The sequence below is a fragment of the Uloborus diversus genome, chromosome 3, assembly GCF_026930045.1.
Source record: "Uloborus diversus isolate 005 chromosome 3, Udiv.v.3.1, whole genome shotgun sequence".
Classification (NCBI taxonomy): Eukaryota; Metazoa; Arthropoda; class Arachnida; order Araneae; family Uloboridae; genus Uloborus; species Uloborus diversus.
This window is the reverse complement of record NC_072733.1, coordinates 101,695,788-101,715,040: the sequence shown is the minus strand read 5'-3', so window position 1 is coordinate 101,715,040 and position 19,253 is coordinate 101,695,788. Positions and strand designations below refer to the sequence as shown.

Genomic DNA, 19,253 nt, shown 5'->3' with positions numbered 1-19,253 from the left:
GCGATTCTCATCACATACTCATCTGGAGAGAGCGGGGAAGCCTCAATCATCCTTCGAACATCATTGAAAGGGACAGGTATGGAGGTCGCGGTGTTCTCGTTTGAGGAGGCATCATGCTTGGTAGTCGTACAGACCTTCACATCTTCGACCCAGGTTCAGTCAACGGGACCCGTTATTGTAACGAGATTCTTCTTCCATATGTGCGTCTTTTTAGAGGCGCTATGGGTCCGCAGTTCCTTTTCATGGACGACAATGCACTATGTCATCGCACAGTAGCTTCCGAACAGCTCTTAGAGAGTGAGGATATTGAACGTATGGATTGGCCGGCACGATCTCCGGATCTCAATCCCATCGAGCATGTATGGGATTTTCTAGGCAGACGCTTGGCAGCTCGTACCTTACCACCAGTAACGATTCGGGAGCTTCGATTGGCGCTGCAAGACGAATGGGCAGCAATGCCTCAACAACTCATTGACACCCTCATTCTCAGCATGGGCAGACGCTGTGAAACCTGCCTAGCAGTCGGGGGAGATCATATTCCCTACTAAAGACCGGATGTTTCTTGCTGGACACCCATCACAGGGATGTTTCGGCCTTCAGTCGCATTGCGCTATATGCTACTTTTTCAATAAAGCTTCTTTTTATCCCTCTGATTTCTCTTTCAGTAAGTGTTGCTTACATTACACATGTCCTTACGTATTGGGGATCTTACGGTATTAAATGTGTTGATTTGGAAAGCTTTTGTACAAAGTTATATTGAAAAAACCGTCTCGTCCTTAATTTTTGCGCACTAGTGTATATGGTTACACTTTAGACAATTTGGTATATCTCTTTTCTAAGTGCAACAGAACAATAATTAATCTATAACTCCGAACAGTTTACCCTTATAATTTAAAACAGAAGCATTTTTTTTTTTTTTTTGTCGCTTTGTTGAAACTAACATTTCAAGTATTTTTTTTAAAGTAGTATTATAACACATATAATGACGATATTTTAAAACCATTTTTTTTGTACATTTATTAAATTATGCATACACATTTTAATTACTAAAACAGTTCAATTGTAGTAATAATGGTAACTAATGTAATAACTAGCAACACCAAAAGATGTTTCGAGATGCGTTTTTTGAATTATATATATATTAATAATACGTTTATTAAAGTAATTAAATGTTAATGGGATGTCTGTAACGCTAACACCCCAAGAATGCGTGAAATATTCGCTTCCACTGTATATATATTCTGTTATGATAACATATGAAACACATATTAACACTGATAGTGTATACTTCTGAAAACAAGGTTGTATCATTTTATTTTTGAAATAAAACTTTTTATGGCTTTGAAATTCTGATTTGCCAGCTTTTTGTATAACGGGAGTAATGTGGTTGCTTCGTGTGACGAAAAGCCGCACGTGCACTCTTCTCGCTTTCTTTCTTTTCCGTTGTCCGTGGTTGATTATACTACGCTCAAGCAGCATGGCGACCACTGAGTACAGTAATTGGTTATCAACAGAGCATTCATTGAAATACGTGTGTATAATCAACGCATTTAAAGTGTTGTTTAGTGTTCTCATTGCTTATAATCTATATTCTTTATTGTTGTTGTCGCGTGCCAGCTACGCTGGCAATTTTGGGTACGCTGCTTCACACTTACAGCTGTACCGTAATTTGGTGTGAAGTCCGATTTCCTCAGTACACACATGTCATAAGACCCGTTTATAGGGTATGCAACCATTCACAGCATAACAACACATTCACACATAACATAACACTCCAGGGTCCCCCGTACCTACCACTATGTGTGGTTTAAACGGTTGGATGGGGCCCTGGAGACAGCTGTGTTAATCGGTGAGTTGATACATTGTATATGTCGTACATAATGCATGCAATACATAAAATCATATTCCGACAGACAGGAATTTTGCTTACACAATTTTAAACTCACATAAAGATTAATAATAATAATAATAATAATAATAATAATAATAATAATAAAACATACACACACATATACAAACATACATATAGATATAGATATATATATATACACACATTACACAGGGTACACAGCTATACACCATTGAATAGTGGTAGCAAATCAACAAAGTGACACAAACAGACAATACACTCAGCTACATTCAGCAAAAACAAAGCCAACAATCATTAGATTGTACAATGTAATAGGAGACATGCAGAAGGACAGAATGTCTAAAGAGGCAACCATTAGATACTAAAGCTGTGGGTAAATAAAAATGCATGGGTAAAAGAAATTAGATTGAGCTCTGGTACAGGTAACCCTCGGTTGATAAAGAATGGAAGATTGCGTTAAGACGCGCGGTGCTATGCCGCAGTTTAAGTGCCTGCTTCAGGCGTTGTTGATGGGATGTGCCCGGGGGACAGCGGAGATGGTGGGCTTCTGTCAGTGGGCAGTCAAAGATGTAATGGAGGCTGTCCCCTATTTCTCCGCAAGAGCAGAGAGGAGAGTCGATAATGTTAAATCTATTCAAATATGAAGGAAATGGGCCGTGACCTGTTGAGAAAATGGTGTGGCAACGGTGTGAGACGCGCGGGTAGAGCTTGATTGTTGGTAGCATATCGTGCAATCCTCTGCTCGTCTCCGCGTTGTCCCATCGGTATTGCCAATCCATACGAAGCTGAGTCGTTAATAGCCTCTTGAGGTGTGACGCGGGGTATGGGACACTCGCGTCTTCCTGAAGTCCGGTAGTGTCTGCCGCTAATTTGGCAAGACGATCAGCTTCGTCATTCCCTCTGTTGTTTGAATGGCCTTTAACCCAAAAGATGTTAAAATTTTTAGTAGAGCTGAGTACCTGTTTTTGAATTGTTTGGACTAATTGATTTTTGCTAAAAGAATTTTTGAGGGCCAATAGAGATGATAGGCTGTCAGAGAAAATTTGGAACGGGTATTGAGGAAGGCTTTGCGTATAAGCAATTGCATTTTTGATGGCCAAGAGTTCTGCTTTGAAGACAGAGTTTCCCTCCCGAAGTCTCACCGAAGAGGAACTTGTAATTGTGTTACCCGAAAAGGAAACAAACGCGGAGCCCACACCAGTCATGGTTTTTGAACCATCTGTGTAGATTCTGCGGGGTAAAAGTTGGTTTGGATGGATCTCTTCAGTATGGATGAAGCTAGTGTCTACGAGTTGTTCGTAGGAGCATTTGAACCATTTTGGAGCGTCAGTTTCAAAGAGCGTACTTTGGAATTCGATTCCGTCAAGATGAATTGGTTTTTGTTTGATTAGAATGTTGAAGGACCACATATGTTGCCTTATTAGTAGTTCCAAAGGGGGGATCCCAGATAGTATGTAAAGGGCTTGATGTGAGGTTGTGGAATATGCACCTGTAAGAACAAGAAGGAAACGGCGTTGGATAGAATGGATTTTATTTACGAGACGTACTCCTAGATAATTGCCCCATGGGCCAGCTGCATGCATGAGGGAGGATTCGACCACCGCCTTGTAAAGTAGACGTCTTTGATGAAAACTGATGCCCCAATTACCCCCTGCTAATCTTTGAAATTTGCTAAGGAGTGTTACTGATTTAGTTTTTAGGTAGTCGAGGTGAGCCGTCCATTTTAGGCGATTGTCGAGTACCACCCCCAAATATTTTAAGTTATTTTTTCTGATGATGTGGAAGTCTCCCATTAGAAGAGTGGGGGCTCTTTTGAGATTCCTTGGGACTTTAAGGTGCATATATGCTGATTTGGAATTGGAAGCAGTCAGGCCATGCTCGAGCAGCCAGGTGTTGACTAGTGAAAGAGTGTCGCGCGCAAAGGTTTGCAGATCATGCGTGCGCCTTGTTGAAACGAGAATTGCAATGTCGTCCGCAAAGGCCTGCACGTGGGTGTGATCTGGCCATGGAATTCGAAGTAGTGAAGCCACGACGAGATTCCACAGTTCCGGTCCGCTACAGGAACCTTGCGGACAACCTTTTTTCTGTTGGATAGAGCATGAGCCTGTGCTTGTTTGAATGAAAATTTTTCTGTGAGAGAGGAAACTGCGATATATATTTAAAATGCCCTCATCGCAGTGGGAATCGGCGAGGTAATACATGATCTTATCCCATGGAAGATTGTCAAAAGCTGAAACAATGTCCAGGGAGATGAGCACCATTTGATGCCCTCTTGCAATTCCTTCCTCTATTTTTGCAAATAGTGCGGCCAAGGCATGATTAACGGAACGCCGCGGGACGAAGCCAAATTGGTTTGGGTGGTGGAGGTTGTTAAGGGAAAGGTGGCTTTGGGAGACGGAAAAGTAAGATTCTTTCAAAGATTTTTGAAAGCACTGGCAGAAGAATTATTGGCCTAAAGGAGGTAAAGAGGGAAGGATCCTTACCTGCTTTCAGGAAAAGTATCAATACTCCCTCTTTGAGAGGTTTTGGAAAAGTTCCTAGTGCTTGGCAGGCGTTGAAGTAGTCTTTAAGGAAATTGGGGAAGGTGCGATGAATAGCAGTCCATATAATGTAGTCCAGGCCATCTTTACCTGGTGCTTTCTTGCGAGGGAGGAGCTGAACTGCATGTTCAACCTCCTCCCTCGTAAAAGGAGTGTAGGTTGAGGGTGGGACAGGGGGATCGACTGGAGGATCTGGTTGGTCTTCTGGGTAAAAATGGTTCAGGATCTTCTGACAAAAAGAATCTTCGGTATCAGTAGTGGCGGATGATTGATGCATATAAGTTGGGGAGAAAGCTTTGCCGAAGCAGATTTTGTAGGGTTTGCCAAACACATTTTTGCTGTGTGTGCAGAAGGTTTTCCAGGAAGAGGTTTTAGCTTGGCGTATTGCTCGTTTGTATTTGGCTAGTGCTTTTTTGTAAGTGACTTTGAACTGATTCTCCAGTGAGGAACCCCTGTTGCGCTGGAGACGGCGTCTCGCAGCAGTGACACACTTTTTTAGAACAGTCAAACCTGTATGCCACCATTTTGCCGGTGAAGGTGTGGCGAAATTTTTCTTCTTGAAAGTTAGCTCTGCACAGTCCTGTATAGTGAGTGTGAGAGCTGTTGTGAATCGATCAAGATCATCAAATGTGGTCAGGGTTGGAAGTAGGGCAATTATTGGTGGCAGTTTAACTTTGAGCAGTTTTTCAAATGGTATAGTAGTATATAAAGTTTTATAGCGGATGAACCGTGAGGTTGAAAAAGAGCTGTCGATATTAATAAAAATATAATTATGATCACTTGCTGATATGATATTGCTGACATCCCAGCTAATGTTGCTGCAAATATTTTTGGAAAAGGTTAGGTCTGGCCAACCATGACCATGTGCTGTTTGAAAGGTGGGAGGGGAGTGGGGAGAGTTCAACATGTTTAAATTCAAAGTAGCGGCAAAATCAAGGACGGCCTCTCCCCTTGCCCCGTCTCTGGAATAACCGAAAGTTCTAGAAGGGGCGTTGAAGTCCCCTCCGATGAGGATGGGGATGAGATTTATTGAGTGAATGAAACTCGAAAGCTCGAGAAGAAGTTCTTCGATTGGTTCGGCCGGGGACGAGTATGCTGAAAGCAAAATGAAGGGGGAGGTGTCCATTGAGACCTTTACTGCCACAAAGTCATATGACTGGAAGGCACTTATAGTTTTAAGTTTATCTGTGGGTAGGAAAATTGCCGCACGACCACTGGTTGACAAGACTCGGCCCCAGGAGGAAGGGATATTGCAAATTTGTTTCTTGACCAAGTATGGTTCCTGAGCCAAGAATGCATGAATTTCTTGTTCTGGTAATAATTGTTGAAGTAAGGATGTAGGTGCAGCCGCTTTTTGAAGGTTTATCTGAACAATCTTCAGAGAGGGAGCGGAGACTGAGGTGAATGAATTTGGGGAAACTGTTGAAAATTGTTTTAGATTTAAGTGGTTGAAAGATGAAGAATTTGCCAATCTAGTGGATGAAAGGGAAATCTCAGAGTTTGCATTTTGATATGTTTTATTCATATTTCGTTTGGGATCTAACTTTGTTAACAATATTCAAATAAAAAGGGCACTTAGAGTCGTTTGCTGCGTGATCGGTAAAGTAGTTTGTGTGTTTGCTTACATTGGAATTGATGCAATTCGTGCAAAATGGTCGGGTTGCATTGCAAGGTTCATTGCCATGGTCCTCAGAGCAATAGCAGCAACTGCGTTGCTTGTTGCAGTCCGAGGCGACATGGCCAAAGCCCTGGCAGGCATAACATCGTCGAATTCCGAGGAATTCTCGGATGCTGATGACCCGCCAGGAAAGGCTTAGTTTGGGGGAGGACATAATAAAGTGGTAGGCGCTTGGGGAACACTGGAAAACCCAGTTATTAGTGCCGTTTTTCCCTGAAAGTTTAAAACACGGGGAGACCTCCTCATGTTCGGGAATGTCAAAATCGTTGTAGAGAATATCTTGTAGGACTGGGCCGTCAAAGTCAGGTGTGACACCGTAGAGGATTATTCTCGGTAATCTGAGTCTCGGTGCTCGCACGCTAATTTTGTCCTTTAGGACTGGGACTTCTGCGAGGTTCTCCTGTAGAGAGGAAAGATCATTTTGTGTTGGCAGGTCAATAGCCACTCCCCCTTTAGCCACGTACCTGACCTTTGAGACTTTGATACCGTCCTTCAATGGATCGAAGTTATTCTCCAAGAGCTTCCTGAGGTTTTTAGATGATGTGCAATTGGGGTCGGTGGGGTACACTAACATGGTGTGTACATTTCTTTTGGCTGCCGAAGCATAGGACGGGGGGTCATTAAAGGGGGGAGAGGCAGGATTTTTAACGGGTTGGAGAGGAGAAGGCGAAAGGATGGTGGGGGAATCAACTATTAGCTCTGTCTGTGTGCGAACTGTTGTATACGTGATCTCTGGTTGGTAACACTGGGAATTACTCTCAGTCAAATTGAGCTCAGGTTGTAAGTTTATGACATTATTTGCATCGTTGGGCAAAATTCCAGTGGGGGAAGAAGTTAATTGGTTCTGTTGGCTATCCTTAAGCTTAAATCGTAGTAGCGCAAGGGCAGATTTGACTTGCTCTCGTAGTCCAATCTTCAAGAAGATGTGACGGTTTCGATCCTTGCCCGAGATAATGGTGTCAAAGAAATCCAATATATCGTCTACTGAGTTTTCGTATGTTATGAAATTTATTGGGGGTTGGGTGGTCTTATGAAAATGGTCTTCAAAAGGACCAATGTAAATCTCACTAAAATCTGTGGAATTTGAAGATTGCAAGGAGAGTGAGGGTGTTGGTGGTGTACTGTTGGTGGGGGGTGGGGAGGTTGGGTGAGGAAGTTTACCCAAGGAGGTCATCTTAGAGTCCAGTTTCTGTAACACCCAATGAGGGGGAGAATGCCTTTGTACGACCTCGTGTGTATTTTCCATCGTATTTAAACGATAAGTATTTAACGAATATTTCGGATGCTCATCAATAAAAAGAGGAGTGACTTCAAAAAAAAAAAAAAATGTTGTCTTGAAATCTGAGCTGAATGAATGTCTACTTGATAGGATTCAATAAGCTTCTAATTTTGTATACTAATTGGACAAGACTATTTAAGCTAATAATTCCTGAGATTATGATTTAGCCCAAGGAAAAAAAAAAAAAAGAGTACTGAAATCTCTCTTAATTCTGAGTAAAATGAATATTTACATGACATTTCAACAGTTTTTGAATTTTTAAGACGCATAAAAATATAGCATAAAAAATTAATTATAATAATTTAATTAACAATGGAAATCCAGGCATAATGCATTTAAAATTTTTTAGCGTCGCTCTGCTTGAGGCACCTTAAATAAAAAAAAATTAAAAAAAAAAGGGGTAATTATAAGGAGTAAATGTTAAAATATAGATATATATGTATAATAAAACACATTGGTGAAAAGTAACTGTGCAAAATAAGTAAGATGTACGGAGATATACTTTGCAGTATACAGCGAATGTTAATTAAAATATATATATAAAAAAAAATTATATATATATAAAAAAATAATAATAATAAATTCCAAAAGTGAAAAATAATTACGTAAAACCAGTAAAATGTACATAGATAGTTGATAAATCACTATTAAAATGTTTATACGTACAGTTCCTTGGATGAAGAGCAGTAATTAGCCCACATGTGAGCGACAGTTCAGGTGATGATAGCAGGAATGACGAATGTGTAGCGGGGCAACTAGAGCACGTTCCCTAGTCAGCCGGAGAGGGAAAGTCCATAAAAGTCTGATATGGTGACTCTGAAGTGTGAGATGGATTAACACTCTGGGCACATTAGAATACACAATGTTCACTGAAAGTAAATGATGCACTGTGAGGATGATCCCTTGGATACGCAATGCAGAAATACTCTGCGGGTGGTCCTCTGGAAGGTGTTGGGTTCGCTGAGGCGTGAGCGTTCACTGTGGATGCTGGATGTTTACATTAAATGTTCCCCCTGGCATTCATCTCCTACGCTGTTGAGGGATCCCGCAGGAGCGGGGGTGCTTGCACGGCGGGGTCGAAGGTCGCACGGGGTGTTTCTAGCGCTGCAAAAACCGGGTAGTCTCAACGATAATTTAAGGTGTCCTTCTGTTTAGGCCCCTGGCGCTAGGGCAAAATAACCAGTATCCTCTTGGAGCTTGCAAAATAAGCTTTCCATTGACAGGTCGTCCGTGGTGGTGCGATGACAGGAAGTGGATCAAGGTTGCCCGCGATGTTTTCCAATTCTTTATTCAGTCAGACAATGTGCTAAAACAGGGCGGGGACATGTTCAAAGATGAAATTAACGGATTGCAAATGAATGGATGGTTCAAAATCCGTGTGCAGCTACTCTACGGGAAGGGTTCAACAAGATCTTTGAATTGGTATAAAATATGACTCTCTAGCTGCTATATTTCTGTAGCTATGGCAAATGGAATGCGGAGCGTGTGGAAGCACGTCTGATTCGGAGGAGGCCCGAGGCTGACTCAACACATTCACACAAATAAAGAACAAAAGAGAGAAAGTACATACATCCCCGAGCTGGGATTCGAACCCGGGACCTCTCCATCGCAGTCGGACTCCTCTGACCACTAGACAAGGCGGCCGGCATATTCTTTATTAAAATATACAATTTGTCGTGAACATGCTTGAAACGCCTTGGCCGAGACTCTATTCAGGTTCCGAAAGAAAACTCGGCACACTGTCTAAGGAAATTTGACGTGTTCGTTCGTACTTAGCGCACATGCATAAAAATGGTTTTGACAGCTTTGATAAATACTTCATCACCAGTTAATCTTTATTAAGTTTTTTATTCAAAATAATATGTTTTACGTATAGAATGTATATCAAGGAAGTACTCTGTTTCGAAACATTATTATGTTTCACAGTTTAATAACATATGCAACTGAGTAACATAATTCATGATATTTTCCAATGAATTTAGGAGCAAATGCTTATTTCAATTAGCTTCATTTTATGTTCTAAAGTTTAACATTTAATACGTAAATCAAACATACGATGCGGTAATTTTCGAAATGCTTTACAAATGACCGCTTGATTATTTAAATACATACAATATGTTATGACATCGGTTCGTGATGCTAAATTTGAAAATTTAATGCAACAACCATTCCTGGAAAATTTATTACTGATGCAAAATATTCAGAAATCATCAAATACCTTCATTTTCCTCTTCACTCAGATGATTAAATCGGAACTCGCCAATTCTTGTACCTAAATAAATCTGCTAATTTGTTTAAGACTAAAAGTTCATAAAATACTATATTTATGATCAATACTCTTAACTGTGAATATTTTATAGGTCCTTCAATGCATCTATGTTACAAGGGTATTTCTGAAACGTGTTATAGTACGTAACCGAATACTACAAATATAATTAAAACTGTTATACATGTAACTTTTAAACATTTCGTAAATGTACCCAAATGATCCCCCCAATGACTTTTTTAAATATGTTTTCCGTTTTTTTTTTTTTTTTTTTTTTTTAACTTGTTGCTTAACTTGTTCGATATTTTAAAATATTTGCATAGCTTCGAAACGATGTACCGTACAACAAGGTAACTTTGGGACTGGGTGGTTAATTTTGGGGCAGTGGGTAATTTTTAGTTTACTAGGTTCTCTGTGGGACACACTGCTTTGGTTCCGCCTGAAATCATTTCCGCTGAGTAGACCTGAATTGTGCAGCTACCTAACGGCAGTTGTCAGAACCCTAATCTACTGCACTCGTCGTGAAAGCAAAGTTATTCTTGCCATTTGTTTTTGAAAATTCTTGTTTTGGTTGAACTTTTGCTTATTCCTCAAGAACTGCGCTTACTAAATTACATTCAGGTGTGCATAACATTGAAAAATACCTCCTGAAGTGATTAATATCGAAGTAGTCATGTTATTATAAATTCTATGTTTTATAACCTTTACATTGCAAATTTTCATCGCTCTCGTAGTAACTTTAGGACTGAGAAATTTTGAACGTTAAATAACTGCAAGTACACAGTGATCTATTGTTTTTTTTTTTGATAAAAACTAAACTATACAAAGTGTTTAAATAATATTTGTTTCATTATCTGTTTGTTAAGTAACGTTTAAAAGCACAGTTCGAAATAATATCTGTGATCTTGAGTTTTACCAGTTAAGTAGAATGTATTGTTCTTATGACCTGCTAAATATAATATTTTAGGATTGATATAAACTCATTTCCTTTGTTGTTTCTAATGTAGATAATATACCTCTGTAATAATATTAGGGTAACATTTGTACAAAATCAAGTTTCCTACTGTTTTTAATGGGGATAAAGCACTGCCCCAATGTTACCCCAGTCAATGGGGTAAAATAGGGACAAATGACTTTTTTTTTCAATGAAATGCCATAGCAACTAGAGTTATTCATTTGCCATATCTTGTAAGAGGAATACTCAAATGACATATTATTGATTTTTTAAGTTTTTTTTTTTTTTTTTGCTTTTGAAAATAAAAATATGAATGAAGTAAAACTTCGAAAACTGTCCCAAAGTTACCCCATCTTACGGTACATTTTCCATTTTTAAAGCTATTTTTTCAATTACCATTTGCGTATATAGCTCAGCCACTTCAAGTCTTGACAATATAGCAGAAAGTAAGCATTTTCTAACTCTTAAAGTGCTTCGATTATTTTTTCATTAAACGAAACTGAACGAAAAGTATATTAATGCGATGGTTTTCCAACGTATGTATAAGACCATTGCACGGAAAACTTTCATTTTGTTCCTCACGTGTCACCTCACATATTTTATTAAAAATAATACTTTAAAATATTAATTAACAATTTATTTCTGCTTCACAAATGACAAACTTATGTGCTATTTCTTAAGCAAAAAACTTCGTCATTACCCTTTAAAATTATTACTTTTTAACGAAGTATATGAACCGTCACGTGTGGGACAAAAGGTTGACTTTTTGTTTGAATGGCCCTATACGTTTTATTATTGCTATCATTATTATTTTTCTTGGTGAAACCGAATCTTCAATTTTCAAATTAAAAAAAAATCCTTAAAAATTCCAAATCAAAATTTTTTCTTGGTAAAAGTACAGATTTAGATCAGGATCGTATACAAGCCAAGCCATATTAATAATTGAAAAAATTAACAAAAAAGACTAAACATTTTTGAAGTATACATTATGTATTTAATATACCTGGCTATTTTTATTTCATAATAATAAAATTAAATATACTTCAATGTTGCAAAAAATAAAATAAATAAATAAATAAAAACAATGAAGGATTTAATTGATCAGCAACGCAGTTGAATGAAATCTACCATATAAACACCGGAAATAAGACGGAAGCGCTACAACTCGAGAAGAGAAAATAAAAATACTTAGAATTTCATAAAATACGATACGTATTAATAATTTGTAAATTTCATTTTTAGGATTAAAAATTGTCTGAGCAAGACGAAAATTCAAAGGCCAAAAAATCGTTTTCAATAAAGGTAAGTAAAATACGCAAATACTGAAGAGCGCACAAATTTCTCAAATGTTTACCTGCACTCAGAAAAAAAAAATCAGCGTCATGTATTTTTCCCTAGTGATTACAAAAAAAAAAAAAAAAAGACAATCAAATATGTTTTCATACAATCTTTTAATTTAGTTTGGTGTTCGTAAAACACTTTTATTAGGTGCCTTGGGATGGGCCTATATGTGATTTTGGGTGATAGAGAGTGCTTTTAGTCTTATTAAGTCAGTTTGGTATGTTTCAACGATTCTACATTAGCAACCTCAGTCTACGTCCTCTGAATAAAAAAATGAATAGCGCTATTGCGAAGATTTGAAAATATTTAGTTATTTATTAAAGCTCTAAAAAATTCCTGAATAACGATTATGTATTCTAAATGTAGTTATTATTTTTAAAACAAAACGAGCAAATAACAACTTCATTAAAGTGCACAAAGCTTTCAGAACCATGGAAAATGAAACCTTAAGCAGTATGAGGAATTATTTTCGCATTTAAAACATTTATTTCATTTTATACGAGGATCAGTCAAAAAGTTAGTTGCACTGCTCAAGAAAAAAAAAAGGATTGAAATTTTACAATTACTTTATTGGTATCTTGAAGTTCCATTCAAAATCTACTTTTCAACGTAACTAACTCCGTTATTCAAGCCTTTGTCGAGGCGTGGTGCACGTTTTTCGATACCTTCTGCAAAGAAATCTCGTCCAATGTCCGATAACCATTGTTGGGTTGCAGCTTTCACTTCGTTATCCGAATGGTATCGTCACTTTGAAAGTTCTTGTTTCATGGGACCAAAAACATGGAAGTCAGGAGATGAAAGGTCTAGACGGCTAAAGAGGCTCATACGCACATACATACGTACATACAGACGTCATGAGAAAACTCGTTGTAATTAACTCGGGGATCGTCAAAATGGATATTTCGGGTGTCTGTACGTTCCTAGGCATATATCCACGTGTGGTCGGGTTGAAAAATTAACTCAACATTCATTCGGGGGTGAGCAAAATGGAAATTAAGGCCGATTTTTGAGTGAAATTTTTTTCGCGAATACAATACTTCCTTTTTTGTAAAAGGAAGTAAAAAAGGATTACTCTTCATTGCACATAAGTACATTCACGGATTTTTACTTTTTGTAAAGGTAGATTTCTTTACATAACTGCTGTCTTAAACTAAATGTCAGTTATTGCATTCAACGATGCAGAAAAGAATTCCACTTTTTACTTCTTTTTACAAAAGTATTGTATTCGCAAAAAAAATTTCACTCAAAAATCGACCTTAATTTTCATTTTGCTCACCCCCGAATGAGTGTTAAGTTTGTTTTTTTTCCACTCTACCACACGTGGATAAGTTCCTAAGAACGTATAGACACGCGAAATAACTATTTTGACGATTCCCGAAAAAAAAAAAAAAAAACAACGAGTTTTCTCGTGACGTCTGTATGTACGTATGTATGTCGCATAACTCAAGAACGGAATGTCCTAGAAAGTTGAAATTTGGTACGTAGACTCCTAGTGGGGTCTAGTTGTGCACCTTCCTTTATGGTTGCATTCGGATGAGCCAAAGGGGGGCTTTTGCCCCTTGGGGGGGGGAATCATTGTTAATTTCGATGTAAACTCAAGTAGTGTTATAATTCCGCGGACACTTGACGATATATTGCCAGTCTTTTGGTCGCCAAGTTTTGTCGCCAACTTAGCGACAAATTTGGCGATTTTTATTGATTTATTTTTTTTTTAAATCTAGTTTCAATTTGGCCACTGTTTGTGATATTTAGAGAGTAAACTATTGAATCACATTAAAACTGCCAGTAATGAGAAAATGACATTAAATTGGTGTTAACTGAAGAAATGCCGAAAAGAGAATTTTAATTTATAGAAGGTTTATCAAGGGAATTTATTATTTGCTTTATTTCATCTGTTGCCAAAAACAAATAACCAACTTATATTTTTCTAATTTACTTACATACTGTTATCCTCTCTTACATTACAAATTACGCAATCTATCAGAATATCTTCTTATTAGCAGTTTAAAAATGCCTGAAACATATTTTTCGTGCTTTTATTTTCAATGTTATAACGGAACGAAATACGAGTAACGTTCTCAGTTGTTTATAGTGAGTCAAAATTTTTGTCCCGTTCCTAATTTGCCTCAATAAAATTGTACTGCCGTGGGCAGGTAAACGGCAATGTCTCCAGAAATGAGTTTTCGATATATTTGAAGAAATGTGTAGGGAAATGTTGGAATTAAGACTCTTTTTTGTGCCTTTTTTTCATCGGAAACCAAATAAGCGAGCTTATACAATAAGTACAATAATAACTTACGTACGTACATAATAACGTACAATAAATGACAAAAATGCAAAAAAATGAAAAACGAAAAATGTGCAGTTACTGCCCTTTACCTGCCCACGGCGGTGCAGATGTATGAACAATTACCGGCAGAAATTTTTAGCCTGTTGCTAAATTAATAAAGAATATACCAAGTTAACAAGATATAATACGGTTGAAGGAGAACTGCCGTTTCAAACTATTAGCTTCTTAATTTGTTGTGCTTGACTTCTGAACTTTAAATCGAAAAAAAGTTAGTAACAATGGCCGAAATTAGGGTAAAACCATCAGCAGCTGACACTGCAATAATAGTTGTCACTTATAGAGAAAAAATCAATTCACTAGAGGAATAAGTCAATTGTACAAAAATTATAAACTATAAAGTAGGGGAAGCTGCTCTACCCACGGACAAAATTTACTTTTCAACTTTTGCTGGTCTCTGGGAATGGATAATTGATCGGAAAAATTTTCTGGCAGAATCTACAGCTTATCATCTAATTTGGCAATTTTTGTCAGGTGAAAATCTCAAAGCTTTCAACCTCAAATTTTTTTCTTAAAAACCATCTTTTTTGTCCGTGGGTGCAACACCCCATTTACCCCGCGGACAAGTGTCTTTGTACCCTTGGACATACTAAAAAATAATATATAAATCGGTCTGAGGAACTCAATTATACTCAATACATTTTCATAGCCATTTTATATTGAAATACTTCAAACATACATTGAAAATAACATTAAATAAAATATCCAACAGAAATTAAACTTTGAAAATTAATCGAAGGATTTTCCCCCTTTTCTTTTGATTTTTCTTAATTTTTAACTTCTGTGAACTCTTTAAAAAGTTTAGAGAATTAATGACGTTATGAACAATTAATATGTTTTAAACAAAAAAATAACTAGATTCATGAGATCATGACTCTCTATGTACTGACATAATAACCTCAATTTATATGCAAAATGAAACCTTTAACCAAAATTAACCTATTACAAAAAATTCAGTTTAGATTAAACAAACAAAAATCTAGAAAAGTCGACTTCAAATGAAAACAGGTGGGATTGACGGTCTGAAGATCCTACAACAGGTGGGGGTTACTTCAACACTATCTTCAAGCCCTACTTCAAATTCATCATTATTGTTAAAAGCAAATTTCGAACGTTGATGACAAGGCACCACTTTGAGGTACTTCATATCGTAAGAAGACTCACGTGTGACTCAAGGAGCCACTAGTGACCCACTAAAAATTGCTGTCCGTGGGTACACATGGTTGTGTGTCCTTGGGTACAAAGGTATGCCATTTTGGTTTTGCAAGGCAGTCACATCGACAGGACCACAGTTTTGCAACATTAAAAATCAGAAACGAAAAATTCAAGATGTAGGGAATCATGATACCTACAACGAAAATTAATAATACAATCCACGACGGAGTAAAAAAAAAAAAAAAGAAATTGCTCATGTTATTTTTTACTTACATCCTACTAAAACCGAAAAAATGTAATAGAATCTTTAATGTTCGTTTGATGGGGTTGAAACTTTCTGGGGTATTGGAGAGGGTTGTGACATACACGTTGAACCCCAATTAGGATCCCTCTCGATGTTACCCGGAATTTCCCGACTAACGTCCGTAGGTACGACCGTCCGTGGGTACAGCAGCTTCCCTTACTGTTTAAATTTGCAGTGCTTACCTTTCAGCTTAATCGTAGATGATCTTTGGCGCCTGTGTTTCTCGTGTTTATTTATATTTTTCTTCAAAGTGTCAGCTACTGGGGTTTTTACCTTAGAAATAATTTTCCACTCTTTTCGCTTTAAGTTTCCTTCGCGGTACTTGTTTGCTATCGGTCTCACGGAAGAATCCGTATTCCAAAACATTTTCTAGCCGTTTTTTTTTTTTTTTTTTGGATAAACAGAAACATAGTAATAAAGGTGCAAAAAGTAGTGAATAAAATATTCATTGTTTGTTCACATGTTTGAACCAATACTAAACTAACTGCTGCTATTTTTCTTTACACTCATAACTCAATTATTTTTTAAATACTTTTTTAGGTATTACAGTTGCTGAAACTTTATTGTGCACTGTTTAATATGGTATTGTGTTATCTATATTGTTAATGTTATTGTGTACCGACAGCAAAATATGTCTTTTCATAGGAAGGTTTTGCATCAATTTGTTTTATACTTACAGCTGCTATATTTGAGTGTTACTTTACGTTAGTTCTATTTTAACAATAAATAAGTTGCTATGGTGACAGTAATTTATAATAAATGAAATTTGCAGATTCTTGCTTATATCATAAAGGATGAGGGATATTCCATGAAATAATTACTTTTACTCCACCGCTCACCGTTGTTGTTAATTTAAAAATCATTCTCTACCTTACGTAAAGAATTCTAAAGGTCTTCCTTTTAGCTTTCTGAATGCTTACAAAGCAACTACGTGGTTTTTTATTTTTTTTGTTGGGGGGGGGGGAGAATTAAAATCAAACTAAATTATTGAAATCAACTCAAAACGGCTAATATGAATCATTTACTGCATTAAACAGCACAACCACATCGCTCAAATTTTATTTTTGTGTAAATTTTGAAAGATTTAGTTACCATTTTGCATATTTAGCATATAATGAATTAGATATGTTATTGCAGGCTGATACGTTGAGGAAATGGCATAGTTTATGTGATCAGAAATGCTCTGAATACGATATTCTAGTCGCTTCTCTTATGCCCGAATAGAGATTCGATTTAAGACATATTCAACTACGATAAGGTTTATCGAAACATAATATAATCGTATTTTCTAAGATTTGCATACTCAGATGGGAAGAATGATGCATTTGAATTGCCATTTACTGACATCATGAAATAAGTAATATGAGTAAGCTAATTTTGCTTACGCAAATTATGATATACGCACTTTACTTATTGACACTTCTTGTTGCCCACTGTATTGTAGGGGAATGTGGGGCAAAGTGAAACAGTGGGGCAAAGTAAAAAGGTGAAATATCTACTTTGCGTTTAGCGCCACCTATCTAGTAATATTTTAACAATGTAGTTGCACATGTAGTCTATTCTAGTCAGGAAAAAAAATATACCGCCAAAGATTAAAGCATTTGACAAGCAATTTCTTAAAATTGATACTCTTATTGTAATATTTGTTGTAAGTCAAAAATTACTTTTAATATTATAAAAATAATACAATTCTTGTTATTAACACTTTAAATATTAATTGAGACCTTCTAATATGCGGTGCATTATTTATTTGGTTAATATTAAGCTTATTTGTATGTTAAATATTTTGCTCAAGTAGTCGAGTACATGCGGGGGAAAGTGGATGGGGCAAAGTGAAATAGCTTATTTTGTTTACTCACTCAATCATTTACTGAAACACTGGCGTATTCATTTGTTGATTAATTCATTTACATTCCCTCATTTAGTATTTCATTTATATTTGTTTATTCATTCACTTATTTTCTTATTTATTCATTCTTTTACTCACTCATTTATTTTTCTTCATATATTAACTAATCAATTAAATTTTTCGTTCTTTGCATCATTTTCTTTTCATTTATTCGTTCAAAATTTTATTTACAGATTCATTTGATCAAAAATAATTTTTATAATAAAAAAGAAAATATTACCTTTAAAAACATTTTATTTTTCACTCTGCTCCATGGCCAACAGTAAAAATAATGTTTCAATGAAAGTTTACAATGTTCTTTCTTTTTGTACTGTAAATTTCAAAAAATACTTCCAATTTGTTAATTTTGAAAAAGCTAAGTCATCTTATCCATTTAACTTTGCTCCATATTCCCCTATTATAAGCTATCACAGTCATATGCAAAGATGTAAAAACCTAATTTAGATTTCTACTAAATGTTTTTAAATGTTTTTACTTTTATGCATGTTTGATAAATAAAATGGAAAGCACTCAATACATTTTAATTGGTTAGCTGTGTTTCTCGTCGTTTTTTTTTTATTTTGGATATGAGAAAAGAGGGTACAGATCGGCTCACCCGTTGGTTTTCTCTGATTCAAATATATGTGGAGTGAAATATTAAGCTTCAATGGCCATGCTTAGTTTTGCAAATCTAGTCAGCTCACAGTAATGCTTTTGGCAGTTACACAAATTTAACTTACATACGTAATTTTGTGTCACAAAAAGGTTTTTTTTTTTAAATTCTGCTCATAAAAAATTCAACAATGCGACAAAAAGTATTAAATTTCCTATCCTGTACCGAACGGTTATTTAAAAAATGAAATAAAGATCCTATATTGAATTATTAATTGCTCTGGATTTTTTAATATAAGAAATGCTTAAACGTCACCTTTTTGATAATTTAGAATTAATGAGTCTTTAACGCATTAAACTTTGGATACAAGTTAACCCAGAACTAAACGAGCTTAACTTCTAGGTTGTAAACATCAATTTTCTAATATCAGCCGCGTAGCTCTTTCTCTCTCTCTCTCGTTCTCTCGATTGCTTAAAGATCCTAATTATCTCAAAAACATGTTTTATGAATTGAGGCAATTTAAAAACTAAATATAACTTGCGTGGAAATAAAGCAAGGATTTATTTGAACAATTGGGTCAGGTAGGTTTAAATGAACAAAAGAGTAAAATGAACCAGTCTACAAAACAAAAAAAACAAAAGTGAGTAAATTATCGAACTTACTGTTTTGTAGGGATGCTGATATTTTTCTAATTATTTATATCGTAAGAAATATTTTAAAACATTTTTGTTTGCTTCATAAGTATAAAGTTATAATATTTCCGTTTTTGTATTTGACTCTGCCTATACTGCCGTGTGCAGGTAAACGGCAGTATCTGCAGAAATGAGTTTTCGAGATATTTAAAGAAATGTGGGGTGGATTCAATACTAACAATAGGAAAATGTTGGAATTCGACGTTTTTTTTTTTCGCGCCTTTTTTTCATCGGAAACCAAATAAGCGAGCTCTTACAATAAAGATATCGTACAATAGATGACAAGAATACTAAAAAATGAAAAATGAAAAACGTGCAGTTACTG

General features: G+C 36.2%; 1 protein-coding gene across 1 annotated transcript in view; it reads left to right on the top strand.

The window, feature by feature from the left end:
- Positions 1 to 11,847: 11,847 nt before the first annotated feature.
- LOC129218594 (tolloid-like protein 1) overlaps positions 11,848 to 19,253 on the top strand; it is a 195,527-nt gene continuing 188,121 nt past the window's right edge. The window contains exon 1 of the mRNA XM_054852912.1: positions 11,848 to 11,890. The gene's annotated coding sequence lies outside the window, so the exon portion shown is untranslated. The remainder of the gene's footprint in view (positions 11,891 to 19,253) is intronic.